The sequence below is a fragment of the Protopterus annectens genome, chromosome 4.part0, assembly GCF_019279795.1.
Source record: "Protopterus annectens isolate FY-2018-M chromosome 4.part0, PAN1.0, whole genome shotgun sequence".
NCBI lineage: Eukaryota > Metazoa > Chordata > Ceratodontiformes > Protopteridae > Protopterus > Protopterus annectens.
In genome coordinates this window covers 663,944,029-663,949,368 of record NC_056733.1, presented here as the reverse complement: position 1 = coordinate 663,949,368, position 5,340 = coordinate 663,944,029, and the positions used below count along the sequence as shown (strand labels likewise).

General features: G+C 32.3%; 1 non-coding gene across 1 annotated transcript; it reads left to right on the top strand.

The window, feature by feature from the left end:
* Positions 1-3,356: 3,356 nt before the first annotated feature.
* LOC122800612 lies at positions 3,357-3,484 on the top strand. The gene has a single exon (XR_006364615.1). It is a non-coding gene; the product is annotated as a U6atac minor spliceosomal RNA (small nuclear RNA).
* Positions 3,485-5,340: the final 1,856 nt, after the last annotated feature.

The following is a 5,340-nucleotide window of genomic DNA, read 5'->3' as shown; positions in this document are numbered from 1 at the left end:
AACGTCCTAATTGTAGCAAGGGTCCAAGGACAGAGCCTTGTGGAACACCAGGCAATACTGGACACATGGAGGACTGCATATTTGAAAGGAAATTTTAAACAATCTACTCAACAAGTAATGGGATAAACATTTTAAAATTACAGAATTTTCATAAAAAGGGAGTTCTTTGATTAGCAGGGAGTGAGCTACAAATTCAAATGCCTTAAAGAGGTTATTGAAAACTGTGCATGTCAGGATCTCTGCATTCATTTCCAGGTAGAGTGAGCCAGTCAGAATGAGAAGTATAATAGTGCCTTTCTGCTTTCTTGGAATCCAAACAACACCAAAATGAACCAATGACAGTCCCAGTCACTGAAATATGCACTGACCACGAAAATTCGAACACTTTCCTTTTATTTAAATATTAAAATGTCAGCAAATACTGTTTTTTGCTGACATTTTAATATTTAAATAAAAGGAAAGTGTTCGAATTTTCGTGGTCAGTGCATATTTCGGTGACTGGGACTGTCATTGGTTCATTTTGGTGTTGTTCGGAGTTATACTGTTGGACAGACCAGTCGAGTGTTATTTTTTCTTGGAATCCATGCTAGTGGATATTGAGAATGGCATATTCTTCAGTATGTTTCTGAAGATGTATGACTACAGCCCAAATACTTTAGCAAGAAGAGACAGCAGGGTTAATATACTGAAAGGAATCAGGGTCAGAACTAGAGCTGCTTCTGGACGCAGGGGTGATGTCAGCACTTTCCAGAAGTCAGGCCACACATACCAATGGAGACAAAAATGTTAATGATGTGTTTAGAGGTGGTGTTACAAAAGTATCACTGGCCAAAATGTATTTCAGGCAAAGGATATCAGACCTGGCCTTACCATAAAGGTAAATTTCATGAGTCATTTATTAATCTGAGATAAGGTAATCTTTTTAAACTGGAAGTCAGGTTTTAAGTCAAAAATGGACTCAGCAGTGATACTGGATCCTGGCTGATGAGATTAGAAAAGTTCTGCAAATGCCTCTGCAGCCAATTTGCAATCAACAATTTAGTGACCATTCATTAACAGTGAAGCCAGATATTGAGGTATTCACTATCCAGAGCAATTGGCAATCTCCTTCTGCCACCTACTGGATTATTCAAAAGGGCTTCCAATTTTTTTTTTTTTTTTTTTTTGAGGTGGGGCTTTTGTCCTGTTTTTAATCCATGTACATTCATTTATAAGTCCAGACCAAATTCCAAGCTGTTGCAGCCTTATTCAGCTTTCTAGAAAACCACAGTGCAGGATGACCTTTCACTTTCCTGGTTTCAGAAAGGTAGTAATTCATATGTAGTGCAGTGCCAGGAGAACATGGGGAAGTACGGCAGAGCACTGTGGCTCTCCTCTTACTCCGTTACTGGACACTAGTCAGTACTGACCAGGTCTGCCACAGATAAAGTTCATGTTCCAGTTTTTGTGCTCTGTAGGTGATAGGCTTTTACTTTTGCCAACAATTTTCAGCTCAAAAGACAAACAGAAGGTAAGCAGTTGTCACTGAAGCAGGGACAGTCTACAGAATAAGCAAGGAATCAAGAGGACTGATTGTATAAAACCAGTGTAACAAGTGATATTTTTCAGAGCTCATTAATAACTTGCTGAAAGCCATATTCGACTAGTGTATAGGGAAACATTTTCTTTTGGATCCCAGTAGAGGTTGATGTTTGCCAATACTAATGAGTTCTTATAGCTAAGTTTACCCAATATTGTTACAAGTTCTTAACTCACTATCTATCAAGCATTAGGGGAGGACTGGTAAAGTACTCCAAGCTTAAGTTTGAAAGCATTCACTAGAAGTCACTCAGATTATCCAGCTGGGATCTTAGTCAGCAGAATTAGGAGAATGTTAATGTTATTAAACATGTTTGTTTACACATAGAAGTTCAGGCCATACTCCCTATTTTTTTTAGGAGCTGTACATGGACAAAATGGAGAGAATGATTGTATCATTAGGCTTAAACCAGGATTCAGTAACTCCACCAATGTCAGGTATGAGTGAAGCCAAGAATCAAAGTCTGCATATTTGCTCTAGATACTGAAGAACTTAGAGGAATCAATCTTCAGATCTTTCATGTTAAGGGTGCAATGAAAGTATGACATAATTAATAGAGAGTAGATGATGTGGACTGACAGCATTAAAATCTTTGTAATATGTAACACTGTGAATGCAAGAAAAAAATATTAAATAAGTAATTAAAATAGTCATACAAAAACTACTAGAAGGCAGTTGATCAAGTCAATAAAAGTAACAGGTAGTATAATGTCTCAGTGGTTAAGAGCTCTTCTGTCTTACATCACCAGTGTCTGGGATACAAGCCTGATCATGGGTTACTGCCTGGGTAGAACTTGTGTATTCTCCTCATGTTTGTATGGGGTTTCTCTGACAAATGTAATTTTCTACCATCTTCCCAACATTTAGTTTATTGACTACTATAAAGCATCCAAAATTATACATTTACCATTACCCTTGTGACCTGGGATATAGTTGAAGAGGGTCCAAGATGAGCAGTTCACTTAACCAGTTAATAAAATAATAAATTAGCTTGCATTATGTACTATAATAAAATACAGTCAAGCAAAATAAGCAAATTACTTAAAGGTATTAATAAATGAGAAGGCTAAAAGTATGAAATAAAATAATAATGTTAGAATAGTCATAAAAAGTACAGTTAGTGTATAAGAAGGAAAAAAAGAGTTAACATAAAATCGTAAACACTAGTCATGACACTGAGCTATAAGAAACAGGAAAATGCACTTTAAAGAATCAAAAACAGCATTTCAGCAGCTGATATGACAACCATTATAACAGATGCATTAGTTGCAGTGGAACAATAAACCGGCAACATTTAAATATACGTCATCAAGCACTTTACCCATGGCATCAAAATATAAGAGAACAATATGCTAAAATAAACCAGTAATTAAAGTCTATACAAAATGTCTTTGAATATGCACCACATCTGACTCTTTAACATCAGCAGCAGTATTTTATTCACACTGAAGATCCATATACGTTTTAAAAGATAAAACTAATGCCCACGTTAAGTGACGCTGGCAGATAGTTATAGGCCAATTTAAATAAATTGCATTCAATAACATACAAATTATCAACTTCTAGATATAAACTATGAAAATTCAAATCACTAATGATGATGTCACTGCAACAGCCTGACATCAAAGGGTGGCCATGACCTCAACCCTACAGGGAAGGACCTTTTCTCACAATTAAGTCTAAAGCAGCAACTATAGAGCAAGTTTACATTTCTAACAGCAGTGCTACCAGTTTCATAGTCATCAAATAAAAACTATGGGTCAAAAATTAGAAATGTGTGTAGTATGAAAGGAGAGAAAGTTAGCACTCCCCTTGATAAAGATGGAAGAGGTCCTTGTGGACTTTACAACACATATATGGTTAAGGCATTGCCACTTACTTCATGGCATCTAACCACCATTTTTGCACCAAAGTTAACGTCAGCAGGTATACACTTAAAAATGTTGCTACTGATTTAACTATGTGTACCGTACATGATTTGCAATCTACGAAATCCTTACACTACACATATTATTCATTTAGATTTGGCACTTAAACTAATATTGACAAAGTTTTCATTTCAAATGGATTATACTGAAGAAGTACTAATAACATCTTGCCCTTTATCCAATCACAATGCCATAAAATTCATTATCACCTTAAAACCTAATAATTTAATTTATAGCCAAAGAATTCCTGCTTATATAACACAATTAAAATATTTTAAAGATTGATCCTTAAAAGAATTAAACCAATTTATTGAAATAAATGAAAATTGTGAAGTGTCAGAAATTATTTTATTGGATGCATTAAAAGTGTATCTAGATGGAAGAATTAAAATTGATATTTAATCAAAAGGAGGGAATTGGATAAAGAATTAAAGACTTTACAATCTAACGTAGATAAATTAAAACTGAATATGAAACCCAATGATAAGACTATAAATTCAGAATTAAAAATATTAAATCAAAAATATCTAGACACTTTACATCATATAATTTCAATACAATTAGAAAAATAACACTCATACTCAATAAATTCTAAAAGTTTACATAAATTAGCCATTAGATCTAAGAAAATAGTAAATATAAACCATATCAGAGAAATAAAATTTAAACACGGGGAAAAGTTAAAGAAGTAGCTGACTTAAAAGATATATTAGAATGTTTTAGATGTCATTATTAGAGCATTAATAATAATATAACTCCTTTACAAAATAGTGGTACCACAGATAACTTTCTGAAAAATAACATAAAACATAAATCAACCAAAGAACTAAAAATAAAAACAATACCGATAAGTCTTTCTTATTGAAGGAACTAAAAGATTGAATTTGCAATATTAAAACAAGTAAGGCTGAAGGGCTTGATGGATTAATTCCAGAATTATATAAATTAATGACTGATAATATAATATAACATGTCTTTTACTGAGAGTATTTGAAAAAGTCAAAACATCTTTAGTTATCCCTCCCTTTTGGCATTACACTCTTGTTTCTACCATTCTTAAAAAAGATAAAGATTCTAAACTCTGTTGTTCTTATAGACCTTTATCTTTACTTAATGTTGATTATAAATTATTTATGTCTGTTCTTGCCAAAAGACTAAAACACATTTTACTAAACTTAATTAATGAAGACCAGACTGGATTTATTTTAAATAGGAAATTACATGATAATATTATTAGACTAAATACCTAATTTAAATAATTGTCAATAATAAGCTTAGATTCAAATAGAGCTTTTGATTCTATTAGTTGGCCTTATTTATTTAAAGTACTTACAGAATATAATTTTCAAATCCTTTTATAGATCATATTACAAATCTTTAAAATAACTCATTTTCATTTGTGAAAACTGGTTCCTTCTTATTAAGTTCATTTAAAACATTAATAGATACTAAACAAGGATGTCTCCTGTCCCCTTTTTTAATTGCTTTAGCCATTGAACCATTTGCAAATTATATTAGATCTAATGATAAAATTAAGGGTTTTTTACTAGATAACGATTTTAGGTATAAAATCCAGATATTTGCAGATAATATATGGATAACCCACTGGTGATATTGAAATGTCACTGCAACAAATAACTACATCTAAAAATTATTTTGAAAAGGTTTCATGGTTAAAATTTAATAATAATAAGACAAGAACATTATTAATAAATAAAACAATTACTAAATATCTAAAGGACTTTAAGTGATTTAATTGGGATAATACACAAATTGATTATCTTGGAGTTGTCATTATATCATCTGTAACAGATTCAGTTGTAATTAATTATA